The sequence below is a fragment of the Arachis hypogaea genome, chromosome 14, assembly GCF_003086295.3.
Source record: "Arachis hypogaea cultivar Tifrunner chromosome 14, arahy.Tifrunner.gnm2.J5K5, whole genome shotgun sequence".
In the NCBI taxonomy this organism is placed as follows: Eukaryota; Viridiplantae; Streptophyta; class Magnoliopsida; order Fabales; family Fabaceae; genus Arachis; species Arachis hypogaea.
The window spans coordinates 67,167,570-67,185,737 of record NC_092049.1 but is presented as its reverse complement, the minus strand read 5'-3'; the positions used below and the strand labels follow the sequence as shown (position 1 = coordinate 67,185,737).

Here is an 18,168-nt window from a genome sequence, read left to right as displayed (position 1 = left end):
CTCTTGGCACCTTTTCAATACTAAGGCAAGGTGACTCAGGCAGCTAGTAAAGGAATCTCTGAATACCAAGAAATCATCCATAAAAACATCGATGAATTTCTCTATCATATCTGAGAAGATAGAAAGCATGCAGCATTGGAAAGTTGCAGGTGCATTACATAGCCCAAATGGCATGCGCCTGTAGGCAAATACTCCATATGGACAAGTAAATGAAGTTTTCTCTTGGTCTCTGGGATCAACCACTATTTGGTTATATCCTGAATAACCATCAAGAAAACAGTAATATGCATGTCCTGCGAGTCTTTCCAACATCTGATCCATAAATGGGAGGGGAAATGGTCCTTTTGTGTAGCCTCATTGAGTTTCTGATAGTCTATGCACATCCGCCATCCTGTGACGGTCCTTGTAGGAATTAGTTCGTTCTTCTCGTTGGGAACTACAGTGATTCCTCCCTTTTTGGGCACGACATGCACGGGGCTGACCCAGGGGCTGTCTGAGATCGGGTAGATTACCCCTCCCTGCCATAACTTCATAACTTCTTTCTGTACCACTTCCTTCATGATTGGGTTCATCCTCCTTTGGGATTGAATGGATGGTTTGGCATCATCTTCCAGTAGTATCTTATGCATGCATATGGCTGAACTTATTCCTTTCATGTTAGCAAGAGTCCATCCAATGGCATCCTTGTGCTTTCGCAATACTTTGAGTAGTTCATCCTCTTGATCTTGGCTGAGGCACGAGCTTATGATCACTGGGTAACTTTCATTTTCTCCTAAGTATGCATATTTGAGAGTGGGTGGTAGTGCTTTGAGTTCATGTTTGGGTGCTTCTGACTTTTCATTCTCTTCTTTCGATGCCCCTTGTATATGAATCTCTGTTGTTGCAACTTCTTCACTAAATGTTGACTCCTCCTCTGTTAATCCTTCAGGTTCTTCTTCTTCAAAACTCTCCTATACTGCATCTTCAAGTGAGTCCAACCTCATACGTTCTCCCAATTATTCTGGTGGGTAACTCATGGCTTTGAACACATTGAATGTCATCGTTTCATTGTGTAATCTCAGGGTGAGGTCCCCCTTTTGTACATCAATGACTGCTCCAACAGTGGCCAAGAACGGCCTTCCCAGGATGATGGAAGCCTTAGTTTCCTCTTGCATGTCCAGCACTACAAAGTCTGCTGGAAAGATGAAATCTTCCACTTTCACCAGCAAATCTTCTACTACGCCATGAGGAAACTTGAACGATCTGTCTGCCAGTTGTAGGGCCATCTTTGTTGGTTTAGCCTCTTCAATCGTCATTTTTCTCATCATGGCTAACGACATCAAATTTATGCTGGCTCCTAAGTCACATAAAGCCTTTTCCACTGTGATTTCCCCTATGATACAAGGGATCTGAAAGCTCTTCAGATCCTTCAATTTCTGGGGTAGTTTATGCTGAATGATAGCACTACATTCTTCGGTTAGTATCACAGTCTCGCTGTTCTCCCAGCTTCTCTTCTTAGTCATTAGCTCCTTTAAAAACCTGGCGTAGAGGGGCATTTGCTCTATTACTTCAGCAAAAGGTATGTTGATTTGTAGTTTCTTGAAGATTTCCAAAAATCTCAAGAACTGGCTGTCATCCCCCTTCTTCTTTAATTGATAAGGGTATGGGACTCTTGGGACGTCTAGCTTCAGCACTCCTTCCCCTTTTTGTGAACTCAAAGTGGGAACTCGAGCTCCATCCTGCTCATCTTCCTTTTCATTTGAGTCTTTTTCTTGTGGTTTCTGGGTGGTTTCCTTCAGTTCCTTCCCACTCCGAAGGATGATAGCCTGACACTCCTCCCTTTGGGTTGAGTTAGTATTGCTGCGAAGGTTGTGGCTGGGAATTTGCTTGAATAGGTAGCCAATTTTTGTCTCAAGTTTCTTGATGGCAGCATCCTGATTCTGCATATTGGACATCACTTCTTCTTGGAACGCTTTACTGTCTTGAATCTCTTTGCATATACCTTCAAGTAGATTCTCAATCCTTGAGAGTCTGTCATCAAATGATGGTGGATTGGGATTAGAGGTGGAGGAGTGAGAAATGTTATTTTGGTTTTGATATGGATGTGGAGAGGTGTTGTTATGGTGGTGTTGATATGTTCTCTGTGTGAATTGTTGGTGAGCTGCGTTGTTGTTGGGTTTGTGATGTCTCTGATCTTGGCCTTGATCTTGTTGATTCCCCCACCCAAAGTTTGGGTGATTCCTCCAACCAGGTTTGTAGGTCTTGGAGTATGGATCATGGTTTTACCTAGGTGAATTTCCAATGTGGTTGGCTTGCTCCTGACTATCCTCTGCTTCTTCATTCACTACTTCTTGGGTTGCTGATGAAGTGATGATTGCTGCTACTTGGTTCCTCTCCATCTTCTTGGTGAGGTCAGCCAGCTGCTTAGTAATGAGCTTATTTTGGGCCAGCAGAGCATCTACATTGTTTAGCTTCATCACTCCTCTAGTGTTCCCTCTTTCAGAAGCATAGAAATAGTCATTTTCTGCTACAGTTTCAATGACATCTATGGCCTCCTCAATGGTCTTCTTCTTGTTCAGAGATCCCCCAGATGAGTGGTCTACTGCTTTCTTTGATTCATAAGAAAGGCCTTCATAGAAAATGTGTAGCTGCACCCATTCATTGAACATATCTGGTGGACACCTCCTTGTCAGGTCCTTAAACCTCTCCCATGCTTCATATAGAGTCTCACCATCTTGTTGCCTGAAAGTTTGGACCTCAGCTCTCAGCCTGTTGATTCTTTGGGGAGGATAGAATCTGGCTAAAAATTTGTTCACCACATCTTCTTAAGTTGTCAAACTCTCCTTCGGAAAAGACTCCAGCCACTTGGCTGCCTTATCCTTGAGTGAGAATGGAAATAAGAGCAGTCTATAGACATCAGGATGAACACCATTAGACTTTACCGTGTCACATATCCTCAGGAAGGTAGTTAGATGTTGATTGGGGTCTTCTTGGACGCCTCCTCCGAATGAACAGTTGTTCTGAACAAGGGTGATGAGCTGTGGTTTTAGTTCAAAATTGTTAGCATGGATGGTTGGCTTTTGAATGCTACTTCCATAGTTTCCTGGGTTTGGATTGATGTAAGAGCCTAAAACTCTTCTCTCCTCCTCAGCATGATTTGCTCGACCTTCTCTGCCATGGTTGTGAGCCTCTTCTTCATGATGGTTTTTCATGTTTTCTTCCATGTTTGGTTCAAAGTATTCCTCCTCTTCCTCGGCACCAACTACTCGTTTTACTCTTGCTTCCCTCCTTAATCTAAAGAAGGTCCTCTCAGGTTCAGAATCAAAGGAAGTTGAAGCCCCGCTTCTTCTCCCTATCATACAACCAACAAAGCACAAGCAAGAAAAATAGATGCAGAAAGTATTTCTGTTAGAATTACTGTTAGTGTGAGTGATGCAATATATCAAACAGTTAGTGGGTTAGTGAACTGAATTGTAAATAACTAAAAAAAACGAAAAAGTAGGGGGAAGGGAAGAAATTAACTAAAACTGAAAGTAAATTACTCAAACAGAAAATTAAATCAAACAAACTAAAAATGATCAATCTAGTTATCCTCAAATTTAATTATTGTTGATTCAAAATCAATCCCCGGCAACGGCGCCATAAACTTGATACGCTGAAAACTTGTCTTGCAACAAATTTCCTTTGGCAAGTGTACCAAATTCGTCGTCAAGTAAAAACTCACAATAGAGTGAGGTCGAATCCCACAGAGATTGATTGATCAAGCAACTTTAATTAAAGGAATGTTCTAGTTGAACGAACCAAAATTTGAGTTGAGAATTGCAGAAAATTAAATGGCGGGAAAGTAAATAGCGAAAACAGTAAATGATAGAAATAAAGAGCTGAATGTAAATGGCGGAAAGTAAATTGCAGAATCTTAAACGGGAATGGGGCAATTGCTCATAAAAGTAAATGGCAGAAATTAAAGAGAATGGGTAAGATCAGAAATGGGGAGTTCATTGGGCTCAGGAGATGTTGCATTCTCCGGATCAAGTTCATTTTCATCTCTTCCTCAATCAATGCAATCATTGATCTCCTTGGCAATCTTAAGTGATCGAATTACAATTCCTTGTAATTCAATCTCTCGAATCTTGATCAATAGCCAATTCCTTGGTCAATTGCTCATGAGAAGAGATGAAGTATGGTCACTGATTATACCACATGCATTTCCCAAATCAAGTGTTGGAAGGATTATAGTCACATATCCATCCAAACCCAATTTGGTCCAGCATTAGAAAGCTTTTCTAGCATGATCCCTCCATTCCTCTTTCAATGTTCAGAAGAGATCCAAGTATGAATAGCTTCTTTTCCAAGATAACTACCCAATTGGATGAAGATCGAAAGCTTTCTAGTAAAATCAAGAGAAAAGATAGAAAAACGAGAATGAAAACTAAAATTGATCCATTAAATTACAACAGAGCTCCCTAACCCAATGAAAGGGGTTTAGTTGTTCATAGCTCTGGAAAATGAAAACAAAGATGGAGAATACATGCTGAAAGTAAAACTAGAAGTGTAGAGAAAGTAAATAAAGAGAGTAGTTCTATGCCAAAGGCTCCCTAAAGTTTCCAGCTCCCTTAACTAATTCAAAGCTACTCCTATATATACTACTCTTCTGATCTTCTAGTTGGCTCTTCAAGTCTTGGGTATGGGCCTTTGGATCCTGAGTTTGAAGCAGTTATCTTCTTCATTGGGCTTAGCTTTGCTTGCAGAGAGAAAGTGTGAAGCAGGCAGGGACTTTTAGCTCAGGACATTAGTGGTGTTAAGAATAAGTGAAAGTGTGGGTTCGAGAACGTTAGTGACAATCACCTTTTTCACTAACGTTGCTCACCCAAGTATGAGCCACGTTAACCTCAACGTTAGTGGCACAAACGTTACCACTAACGTTGCCTCTTGGTCCTTCGCACACGTTATTGGGACTTACCTTTCCCAATAACGTTGATAAGCTTCCCCCTTCCCTACGTTAGAGTCCACGTTAACTTAGTTAACGTGGGCTCTAACGTAGTCATGCTAGCCATCTCCAACGTTAGTGACAAAGGTGAGTGTCACTAACGTTGGCTCCACATCTCTTTATCCACGTTAGCTTTCACGTTAACTAAGTTAACGTGGGAGTTAACGTTGCTCATGGTGGCTCTTGGTGGTTCACCCCAACTTTAGTGACAAAGGTAAGTGTCACTAACGTTGGCGACCAATTGCTCTCTCCACGTTAGCTTCCACGTTAACTAAGTTAACGTGGGAGTTAACGTGGCTTATGGAAGCTTGGCCAACGTTAGTGACAAAGGTGAATGTCACTAACGTTGGCTTCCCTTTTGCTTCTTAACGTTAGAAGCCACGTTAACTAAGTTAACGTGGCAACTAACGTGGCCAATTATGAGCTTGGTCCAACGTTAGTGACAAAGGGGAGTGTCACTAACGTTGGCCTTATTGTCTTCTTCCACGTTAGAGTTCACGTTAACTTAGTTAACGTGACTCTTAACGTGGGCTTGTGATGGCTTCGAGGGCATTATTGGCGATTACCTTTCTCATTAACTTTCCAAGTTAGCAACCATTTCACGTTAGAGGTCACGTTAGTGGAATAACGTGACTGCTAACGTGGTTCTTCTTTGCTTCCTTTGTCCAGAAATCAAGCAACAAAGTGCATCAAAGTTCTAGTCCAAGTCATGAGTCATGCATCATCCAATTTATCATATAATTCATGCAAAATTCTCATGAAATCATGTAAAATGCACAATGTATGCTTGAATCAAGATGTAAGTGAATATCTACCGAAAACTAGCTTATTTTCTAAGAAAATGCATGAAACTACCCTAAAAAAGTAAAGAAAAGGTCTGTGAAACTAGCCAAAATGCCCTGGCATCAATACTTGAAAGAGATATTGTACCTTGCAGCTTTTATTATTGAGCTTAACAACTAATCAAGTAATTACCACCACTGAAATTTGTTATCATCCCTATCACATTGAACAATTACTGTCTGGTTCAATCATTTTCTCTTATTTAATCAAAAGGGGCACAAGACATACATTCTAGTAGATGAAAATGAAACAGACACTTATACTAGAACATTTATTTTGAAAATTAAGAAAAATGGAAAACAAAATGCAGACAAGGGTAAATAAATCAGAGAGGGGGGCAATTAGACTTCCAACTAAAGCACTTCAAGGCATAAATAGTTAAGCAGTGATACAACATTTTGGCATCCTCTTGCTTAGTCCTTCATAATCCTCTTTGGCCTTTGTGCTTTTCTTGCTGATGATGTACAATCCTTCCAAAAAGTTGAATGATTTTCTGCAATGATGGTGGAAGTTGCTTGTTCCACAAGCACTTGAAAAATGGTTAACATGCATCAATGTTTGTAGGCTTTTGAACTTACTTTAGTGTGTGAGCACCAAACTTAGTTCCTTGCCAATGTCTCTTATGCAGATAAATCACATACATGAAACCTTGTGCTTTTATTAAAGAAGGAAAACCATAAACTAGAAAGCAAAAATATGGTTAAGTAGTTTTTCTGATTGTTTGGAGCCAGTGACCATATATGCAGAGGGTTGAAAGGTGTTTTTTTTAATGAATTTTTGGTGGAACACCAAACTTAGCATGTTACATTCACCCTTAACTTGTTTTGGTGTGTAACACCAAACTTAGATCCTTGCAATACAGATAAACTTACTTAACCCTTTTATTGAAATAGCTAGAAAAAGAAAACTACCTCTGGTTGGGTTGCCTCCCAACAAGTGCTCTTTTATTGTCACTAGCTTGACATCCTCCATTATTGTTCATCCTAGCTCATGAATGCTCTCTTCTTTGTTCCAGGATCCTCCTAGATAATGCTTAGCTCTGTGACCATTTGCTGTGAACGTGTCTTTTGTAGCTTCATTCAGAAGTTCAAGGCTGCCATATGGGAGTACTTTAGTCACCAGATAAGGACCAGTCCATTTGGACTTGAGTTTACCCTGAACAATCTTGAGCCTGAAATTATACAAGAGCACTTGCTGTCCTGGTTCAAATTTTCTTTTTGAAATTTTCTTGTCATGCCACCTTTTAGCTCTTTCCTTGTATATCTTAGCATTCTCATAAGCTTCTAATCTAAATTCATCCAGTTCATTGAGTTGCAATAGCCTTCTCTCTCCTGCTGCTTGAGAATCAAGATTGAGGAGCTTAGTAGCCCAGAAAGCTTTGTGTTCAAGCTCCACTGGAAGGTGACAAGATTTACCATAGATTAGCTGAAATGGTGACTTCCCAATTGGAGTTTTGAATGTTGTTCTTATATGCCTATAGAGCATCATCCAATTTTCTTCCCTAGTCTTTCCTTGTGATCCCTACTGTCTTCTCTAGAATTATCTTCAGCTCCCTGTTTGCCAATTCTGCCTGGCCATTAATCTGAGGATGATATGGTGTGGCCACTTTGTGAATTACTCCATATTTGTGGAGTAGCTTTTCCATCTGTCTGTTGCAAAAGTGGCTGCCACCATCACTAATAAGGCCTTTAGGTACCCCATATCTAGTGAAGATGTGTCTCTTAAGAAATTGAAGAACAATTAGTGCATCACAGGTAGTTGTTACTATGGCCTCTACCCACTTGGAGACATATTCCATTGCTACCAGTATGTATTTGAAAGAGTAAACGGTCTTATGAAATCTATGCCCCAAAGATCAAACAACTTTACTTCTAGAATGTAATTTTGAGGCATTTCATTTTTCCTTGTTAGTCCTCTAGCTCTTTGACATTTATTGCATTGATTCACAAATTCTTTGGCATCTTTGAATATGGTTGGCCAATAAAAACCACTTTGAAGCACTTTGGCAGCTGTTCTTTCTGGCCCAAAGTGTCCACCATAAGCTGAACCATGACAGTGCTACAGTATGTCTCTCATCTCAGTTTCAGGGATACACCTTCTAATCATCCCATCTGGGCACCTTTAGAACAAGAAAGGTTCATCCCACAAAAATTTATTGGCTTCATTAAGCAGCTTCCTCACTTGTTGCCTGGTGAATTCTCGGGGAATTTTTCTTCCCACCTTGTAGTTTGCAATATCAGCAAACCAAGGTGGTTGTTGGACTTGGAGAAGATATTCATCTGGAAACTTCTCATTCACTGGTTGATGTTCATCTTGGTTGGTCTCTTGTGGAAGTCTTGACAGATGGTCTGCAACTTGGTTCTCACTTCCCTTTCTGTCTCTGATAAACCACTATTTTATGGTTTATCTTGTGCTAATTTGAGTGGTTTTTATCAAGTCTTTACACACTTATTCATACAAATTGCATAATTTTACAATTCCTTCCCAATTTTGTTCTATGGTTGAAAACTTGCTTCCTAAGCCTTTAAATTATATATTTTTAATCCCCCTTTATACCATTAAATGCCGTGATTTGTGCGTTAAGTATTTTCAGGCTTTATAGGGCAGGAATGGCTTAAAAGATGGAGAAGAAGCTTGCACAAACGGAAGGAGCACAAGAAATAAAGGAGATAACCAGCGAGAAGCGACGCGCATGCATGGCTCACGCGTGCGTGTGAATTGGAGTTTGTACGGCGACGCGTGCACGTACCTGACACGTACACGTGACACGCGAAGATGACCAGCGATGCGTACGCGTGACATGCACCACATGCAGAAAATGCAGAAGACGCTCGGGGCGATTTTGGGCTGAGTTTGGACCCAATTTTCGGCCCAGAAACACAGACTAGAGCCAGGGGACAAGCAGAGACTCAACACACATTCTCATTCACATAGTTTTTAGTTCTAGATTGGAATTTTAGAGAGAACTCTACTTCCTCTAGGTTTTCTTCACATTCATAGATTTCTAGTTTTTTATGCTTTTGATGCTTTTGCTTTGGATATTGAGAAGAGTTACTACTTCTATTGAAGTTGCCATTATTCTAGTTAGTTTTCTTATTCCCAGACTCTTTTGATTACCTATTAACCCTGTTCAGATAAGGATGTTTATGATTTTAGGATTTATTAATGCAAATAATTATTTTTACCTTTAATTAATTTTCAGTTATCATTCCATTTAGTTTATCATGTCTTCTTCTTATTCCCTATACATGCCTGTGAAAGTAGTATTTATGTCAATGGAGTAGACTCCTAACTTGACTTGGGGGTTGATTAAAAGGAGACCCTTGAGTTAGAATACTCAAGTGTCAATCTTAATTGGAAGTTATTGGCTAACTCTCTATTTACTAACGCTAATCCTTCCATAGGAGAGGATTAGGACTTGCGAGTAAGAGTTAGCACAATCACTTGACTTTCCTTTATTCGGTAAGGCTTAACTAAGTGAAAACAACAACCTCTTATTATTACACTTGGAAAAATTTAACAAGGATATAACTTCCAATTAATCTTCCCCCGATCAAGGCTTTTTATTTTGATTATATAAATTCTCTTGCTAATTTTCATTGCTTTAAATTACAATCATTTATTTTTCTGTTCTCCAACTCTTAAAATTTCTCGGAAAATTCCTGACTGATAAAATAACACTCTTTTGTCAACTCGTTGGGAGACGACCTGGGATTTCTACTCTCAGTATTTTTATACTAAAATTGTGACAACCCTTTTAAAATTGATAAGTGGAATTTTTGTCAGTTAAGAACTGTACTTGCAACGCTGTTCTTATTATAAATTCTTAATTGGCAATTTTTTGCCTCGTCAATTTTTGGCGCCGTTGCCGGGGAGTTATAATTGCATGCTAAATTATTAGTTGGTGTAAATATTTTTTTAATTTTACATATTTGAATATTTTTATTTTATTTTATTACCATGAGCTGTATGTTTCTTTCATTGAATGACGCGTTCACTGCCTGATCCGAGCTTAGCCATATTTGATCCTAAAATTGAAAGAACTATTTAACGTATCAGGCGAGCTCGACGTCAGTTAGCCTCTGAGGGCAGTGAAGTTGTTACTACCAGTTCACCAGTCTCATCTGAGGGTGAATTTGAAGCACCATTTGAGGAAGAAACAAGCTCCTGTTCTACTGATTCTATTGATTTACGTGCAGGTAATATGGCAGAGCCCAGAAGGATTACTCTCCAAGAAGTAGGAGCTCCAGACTTTACACTGCAACCATATCAAGCGCGTCACCCAAATATGGCTGCAGATTTTAAATTGAAGACAGCGCTAATCAACTTACTGCCCAAGTTTCATGGCTTACCTGCTCAAGAGTCTATCAAGCACCTCAGGGATTTTCAGACAGCCTGCTCAACTACTAGGCATCATGGTGCAGATGAAACTACTATTTAGTTATATGCCTTTCCGTTTTCTCTTGAGGGAAAGGCAAGGGAGTGGTTCTACACTCAGCGTAAAGCAGTCATTACCAATTGGGATCTGCTCAGAAGGGAGTTTCTGGAAAAATACTTTCCAGCTGAGGTTATAGACAGACTGAGGAAAGAAATTTCCTATATTATCCAAGGCGAATCAGAGACCCTTTATGAATATTGGGAACGCTTCAGGAATCTCCTGGATTCATGCCCCCACTACAAGATCGACCAGTTGGTGCTGATCAGCTACTTCACACAAGGCATGAAGCCTCAGGACAAAACTACACTAGATGCTGCAAGTAATGACTCTCTGAAGAAGTACAAGACGGCGACAGAAGTGTGGCAACTGATCACCGATCTAGCTGAGTCTACCCAGAATGTCAAGCACAGGAACAACCTTCCCAAGGCTATTGCGGAGGTTTCTTCTAGTAGTGAGACTGCTGCTCTCACACAGACTCTAGGAGAGATGACTAACATACTAAAGCAGCTACAGCTGAATCAACAACAACCTCAGCCTCCTCCCCAACAACAATGTTAACAGTTAGTTCCTCAGAGAGTGTGCGGAATATGTACCTGCTATACTCATTATACTGACGAGTGTCCGCAACTCCAACAACAAGAAGACAACACCTTGGCAGCTACTCATAATTTCTATGACCGTCCAAATCAAGGATACTATCAACAAGGCGGCAATTATAACCAGGGTGAGAACTACAACCAAGGTTGGCAAGATAGCTCCAACCAAGCCTGGAGAGATAATTCCAACCAAGGATGGAGGGACAACTACAACCGAGGAGGCAGAGACAATAGTGGGAATCAGAGTTGGAACAATAACAACAACAAATAGCAGAACCAAAACCAGCCTTACAGAGCACCTCACCAAAGGTAGTCCCAAGCGCCTCAGAACAACCAACAGCAGACCCCTCAAATCACTTACCCCTCTTCTTCCTCTAATGATGAGATGTTTCGCGCTCTTGCGCAAGGACAACAAGACATTCAGAATACAATTCAATCTTCCATAAATGGTCTTAGCACCACCATACAAGCTCTCATCTCCCGGATGGAATCATTAGCTACCCCCAACAACCAACCTGCAAGCTCCAGTACACTTCCTTCTCAACTTTTACCCAACCCCAAAGGTGGAATTAATGCCATCACTTTGATGTTCGGAACCACACTGCTAGAGAGGAGTCATGAGGAGCCAAGCTCAAAGGAAGATATCCAAGATGGGGACATTTTTGAGGTAGAGGATGTTGAAGAAGAGGATTAAGTACAAGACACGGTTGAAGAAGAAGTAGCTCAACCAGGGAATAGAACACCAGAAGAAGATGAAGTTACAAGAGAAGCCATTCCCGTTCCATTTCCACACCTTGCTAGGAAGTCCAGAAAGCAGATGGAGCTAGACCCAAGATGGTGGAGATCTTCGAAAAGGTTGAGGTAACGATTCCCCTTTTTGATGCCATTCTCCAGGTACCTAAATATGCGAAGTTTCTAAAAGATTTATGCATGAATAAAGATAAATTACAGGATTTAGAAACTATTCCTCTAGGTAGCTCTATATCCGCTTTAATGGGTTATATACCAGAAGAATGTAGTGATCCAGGCCCATGCATGGTAACTATTAATATAGAGGGTGTAAAATTTTCTGACTGCATATGTGACTTAGGCGCGTGTGTTAGTATAATGCCATTATCTGTATATGATGCTTTGAGGCTCCCTCCCTTAAAAAGGTCGGCAACACATTTTGTTTTGGTAGATAAACGAATTATATCTGTGGTTGGATTGCTGAGGATGTGCTAGTGAACATTAAGGGGCTCACATTTCCTATTGACTTTTATATTTTGGAGATGCCCCCTAATGACTCAGGAAGACCATCCTCCATCGTCCTTGGAAGACCATTTCTGAAAACTTCAAAGTTCAAGTTGGATGCATTCTCAGGAACTTATTCCTTTGAGACAGATGGCAGAGCAGTGAACTTCAACCTGGATGAAGCTATGAAGAATCCTCTGGAATATCACTCCATCTTACAGTGCCACATCAAAGATGAAACTGTAGCTGCAGTTCACCAAGAAGAAGTAGAAGAGATGCACATGGAGCAAGGTGCAAGTGTGGGGAAGCCCCCTGAGCTTACTGAAGATACCTTGCCACCACCAATAGCTCCAAAAGATCAAGTGCCTAGCCATGAATAGAAAATGGAGTTAAAGCCCCTTCCACCCCACCTCAAGTATGCTTACCTTGAGGATCATCAGAAGCTCCCAGTTATCATTGCAAGGGAACTCACTTCCCAACAAGAGGAGCAGCTGCTTGGTGTGATGAGAAGACACAAGAAAGCAATTGGGTGGAGCTTAACGGATATAATAGGCATCAGCCCCCAAGTTTGTGAGCACAGAATATTTTTAGAAGAGGGAGCAAGGCCTGTCCGTCAACCTCAAAAGAGATTGAATCCCACCATCTTAGAAGTTGTCAAGAAGGAAGTGACCAGACTGCTTGAAGCTGACATCATTTACCTCATCTAAGATAGTGAATGGGTCAGTCCAATACAAGTGATGCCCAAGAAGTCTGGTGTCACAACAGTGAAGAATGAGCATGGAGAGCTCCTTACAAATAGAGTGCAGAATTCCTAGAGGGTGTGCATTAATTACAGGCGCCTCAACCAGGCTACTCGCAAGGATCACTACCCCCTGCCTTTTATCGATCAGATGCTTGATCGCCTGTCAGGTAAATCATACTACTATTTTCTAGATGGTTACACTGGCTATTTTCAAATTCATATAGCTCCTGAAGATCAGGAGAAAACTACTTTTACATGTCCCTTTGGAATGTCTGCATACAGAAGGATGCCTTTTGGCTTATGTAATGCATCGGCTACTTTTCAAAGATGCATGATGAGTATTTTCTCAGATCTTATTGAGAACTGTATGGAAATTTTCATGGATGACTTTAGTGTGTAATGAGCGGATAATTTATACGCTTTTTGGCATTGTTTTTAGTAGGTTTTTAGTATATTTTAGTTAGTTTTTATTATGTTTTTATTAGTTTTTAAATAAAAATCTCATTTTTGGACTTTACTATAAGTTTGTATGTTTATCTGTGATTTCAGGTATTTTCTGGCTGAAATTGGGGGACCTGAGCAAAAATCTGATTCAGAGGCTGAAAAAGGACTGCAGATGCTGTTGGATTCTGACCTCCCTACACTCGAAGTGGATTTTCTGGAGCTACATGATGCCAGGCCATTTTGGCCAGTTTCACTGACCTTTTCTTTACTGTTTTAGGGTAGTTTCATGCATTTTGTTAGGAAATAAGCAAGTTTTGGGTGGAATTTCACTTACATCTTGATTCAAGCAAACATTGTGCACCTTACATGATTTCATGAGAATTATACAAGAATTGAATGACAAATTGGATGATGCATGTCTCATGATTTGGAATAGAACTTTGATGCACTCTATTGCTTGATTTCAGGACAAAGGAAGCAAGGAAGAACCACGTTAGCAGCCACGTTAGTCCAACTAATGTAACCACTAACGTGGGATGGGAGCTAGCTTGCAACGTTAATGAGAAAAGTAATCGCCAATAACATCCTCGAAGCCATCATAGCCCACGTTAAGTGTCACGTTAACTAAGTTAACGTGAACTCTAATGTGGAAGAAGAAAATGAAGCCAACGTTAGTGACACTCACCTTTGTCACTAACGTTGGACCAAGCTCATAGTGGCCACGTTAAGAGCCACGTTAACTCAATTAACGTTGACTCTAACATGTGGAAGCAAAAGAATGGCCAACGTTAGTGACACTTACCTTTGTCATTAATGTTGGACTAAACCACTTTGAGCCACGTTAGTTGCCACGTTAACTTAGTTAACGTGGAAGTTAACGTGGAGGGAGCAAGAATCGCCAACATTAGTGACACTCACCTTTTACACTAATGTTGAAATGAGCCACTATGAGCAACATTAACTCCCACATTAACTTAGTGAATGTGGAAGCTAACGTGGATGAAAGAATGATGAGCCAACGTTAGTGACACTCACCTTTGTCACTAACGTTGGAGATGGCTATCACCACCACGTTAGAAGCCACGTTAACCTAGTTAACGTGAACTCTAACGTGGAAAGTAGGGGCGTTTTGAAAAGTTAGTGACAAAGGTAAGTGTCACTAACGTTTTCGAAGATTTGGCAAGCCTACGTTAAAGGTCACGTTAGCCACACTAACGTGAACTCTAACATAGGGGAAAGGGAGGATTCTCAACGTTATTGGAAAAGGTAAGTCCCAATAACGTGTGCGAAGGACCAAGAGGAAACGTTAGTGGTCACGTTGGTACCACTAACGTTGAAGTTAACGTGGATCATCCTTGGGTTAGGAACGTTAGAGAAAAAGGTGACTGCCACAAACGTTCTCGAACCCACACTTTCACTTAACGTTAACGCCACTAACGTCCTAAGCTAAAAGTCCCTGCCTACTTCATACTTTCTCTCTGCAAGTAAAGCTAAGCCCACTGAAGAGGATAACAGCTTCAAACTCAAGATCCAAAGGCCCATATCAAAGATTTGAAGAACCAACTAGAAGATCAGAAGAGTAGTATATATAGGGGTAGTTTTGAATCAAAAAGGGAGTTGGAAATTGGAGAACTACTCTCTGTATTTTTACTTTCTCTGCAACTTTTAGTTTAATTCTCAGAATGTACTCTCCATCGATGCTTTTCATTCCCAGAGCTATGAACAACTAAACCCCTTTCATTAGGTTAGGGAGCTCTGTTGTAATTTGATGGATCAATATTAGTTTTCATTATTCTTCTTCTATCTTTTCTCTTGATTTTACTAGAAAGCTTTCAATCTTCATTCAATTTGGTAGTTATCTTGGAAAAGAAGCTATTCATACTTGGATCTCTTCGGAACTTTGGAAGAGGAATGAAGAGATCATGCTAGAAATGCTTTCTCATGTTGGACCAAATTGGGGTTTGGATGGATATAGTGACATATAATCCTACCAACACTTTGATTTGGAAATACATGTGGTATAATCAGTGACCATACTTCATCTCTTCTCATGAGCAATTGACCAAGAAATTGGCTATTGATCAAGATTTGAGAGATTGAATTACCAAGAAATTGGAATTCGATCACTTAAGATTGCCAAGGAGATCAATGAATGCATTGATTGAGGAAGAGATGAAAATGAACTTGATTCGGAAAATGCAACATCTCCTAAGCCCAATGAATTCCCCATTTCTGATCTTACTCATTCTCTATAAATTCTGCAATCTACTTTTATGAGCATCTTCCCCACTCCAATTTAAGATTCTGCAATTTACTTTCAGCTATTTACATTCAGCTCTTTATTTCCAGCATTTACGTTTTCTGCTATTTACTTTCCCACCATTTAATTTTCTGCAAATCTCAAATCCAATTCTGCTTAGTTCAACTAGAACATTCCTCTAATTAAAGGTTCTTGACCAATCAATCCCTGTGGGATTCGACCTCACTCTATTGTGAGTTTTTACTTGACGACAATTCGGTATACTTGCCGAAGGAAAATTGTTGAGAGACAAGTTTTCCGTGCATCACTACAGAAGCCCAATTGGCATGCTCTCAATTGCGTTGGAAAGTAGACATCTTGGGCTTTCCAGAAATATATAATAGTCCATACTTTTCCCGAGATTTGATGGCCCAAACTGGCGTTCCAAGTCAGCAAAGAAATTATGGCGTCAAAATGCCAGAACTGGCGTAAAACCTGGAGTTAAACGCCCAAACTGGCACAAAAGCTGGCGTTTAACTCCAAGAAAAGTCTCTACACATGGAAGCTTCAATACTCAACCCAAGAACAAACCAAGTGGGCCCAGAAGAAGATTTCTGCATTAATTACTTATTTCTGTAAACCATAGGCTACTAGTTCTCTATAAATAGGACCTTTTGCTATTGTATTTGGTATCTTTGGACGTTTAGTCCCTAGACCTTGGAGGATGGCCATTCGGCCATGCTTACACCATTATCACTTTTGTATCTTCAACGGTGGAGTTTTTACACACCATAGATTAAGGTGTGGAGCTCTGCTGTTCTTCATGAATTAATACAATTACTATTGTTCTTCTATTCAATTCAAGTCTATTTCTTTTCCAAGATATCCATTCGCACCCAAGAACATGATGAATGTGATGATTATGTGACACTCATCACCATTCTCACCTATGAACACGTGACTGACAACCACTTCCGTTCTACATGCAAACAAGCTTGAATGTGTATCTCTTGGGTTTCTAATCTAAGATTAAAACCTTCGTGGTATAGGCCAGAATTATTGGCGGCCATTCCTGAGATTCGAAAAGTATAAACCTTGTCTGTGGTATTCCGATTAGGATATGGGGAAGGGATGACTGTGACGAGCTTCAAACTCGCGAGTGTTGGGCGTGTGACAGACGCAAAAGGATCAATGGATCCTATTCCAACATGATCGAGAACCGACAGATGATTAGCCGTGCGGTGACAGCGCATTTGGAACATTTCCACTGAGAGGACGGGAAGTAGCCATTGACAACGGTGATGCCCAACATAAAGCTTACCATGGAAAGGAGTATGAATGATTGGAAGAAGGCAATAGGAAAGCAGAAGTTTAGGAGGAACAAAGCATCTCCATACGCTTATCTGAAATTCCTACCAATGAATTACATAAGTATCTCTATCTTTATTTTATGTTTTATTCATATTTTAATTATCAATCCTCCATAACCATTTGAATCCGCTTGACTGAGATTTACAAGATGACTATAGCTTGCTTCAAGCCAACAATCTCCGTGGGATCGACCCTTACTCACGTAAGGTTTATTACTTGGACGACCCAGTGCACTTGCTGGTTAGTTGTGCGGAGTTGTGACAAATAGTTGAGATTACAATTGTGCATACCAAGTTGTTGGCGCCATTGATGATCACAATTTCGTGCACCAAGTTTTTGGCGCCGTTGCCGAGGATTGTTCGAGTTTGGACAACTGACGGTTCATCTTGTTGCTTAGATTAGGTACTTTTCTTTTTATTTTTCAGAATTTTTAATGAATTCTAGTGTTTCAAGGTGATGTTCTTATCATCACAAAAGCTGACTGATTCCCATCAATTTAGCTATTGAATGTAATGTCCTGCTGAAGCTTGGCTAGCCATGTCTAATCCTTTTTGGCCTGAAGCTTTAGACTAACATTGCATGATTCCTGGAATTCTTAATAAAAGTTTTGAATTTCTTTATTCTCTTTTCGAAAAATCACAAAAAATTTTATAAAATCATAAAAATCAAAAATATTTTATGTATCTTAGTGTCAATTTTTAAGTTTGGTGTCTTGCATGCATTATTTATTTGATCTTAGTTGCATTCTTTTTATTATTGTTTCTCATCATTTAAAAATTCAAAAAAAATTTTAAACTGTGTTTTTTCAAAGTCAATAACACAGAGAATTGAATATTTAGAACATTCAGCAGAGGAATTAAACAGAAAGAGCTGGGCGTTCAAAATGCCCAATGAAGAAGGAAAACTGGCGTTTAAACGCCAGCCAGGGTACCTGGCTGGGCGTTTAACGCCCAAAAAGGTAGCATTTTGGGCGTTAAATGCCAGAATGGATACCATTCTGGGTGTTTAACGCCAGGAGGACACTAGAGGGAAGATTTTGTTTTTAATTCAAATCTTTTTCAAATTTTCATAATTTTTCAAAATCAATTTTTTTTCAAATCATATATTTTCAATCATATCTTTTCAAAATCAATTTCTTTTCAATTTTTTTATTTATTACTATTTTTGAAAATCCTTGCGACAATTAATAATTTAATTCAAAATTTTCTAGTTGTTACTTGCCTATTAAGAAAGAATCAAAAGTTTTAATTCTAGAATCATATCTTCTAATTTCTTGTTAGTCAAGTAATCAACTTT

At 39.8% G+C, this 18,168-nt stretch overlaps 1 non-coding gene across 1 annotated transcript; it reads left to right on the top strand.

The window, feature by feature from the left end:
- The first annotated feature begins 2,643 nt into the window (after positions 1–2,643).
- Positions 2,644–2,750, top strand: LOC112745992 (small nucleolar RNA R71). The gene has a single exon (XR_003173893.1). It is a non-coding gene; the product is annotated as a small nucleolar RNA R71 (small nucleolar RNA).
- Positions 2,751–18,168: the final 15,418 nt, after the last annotated feature.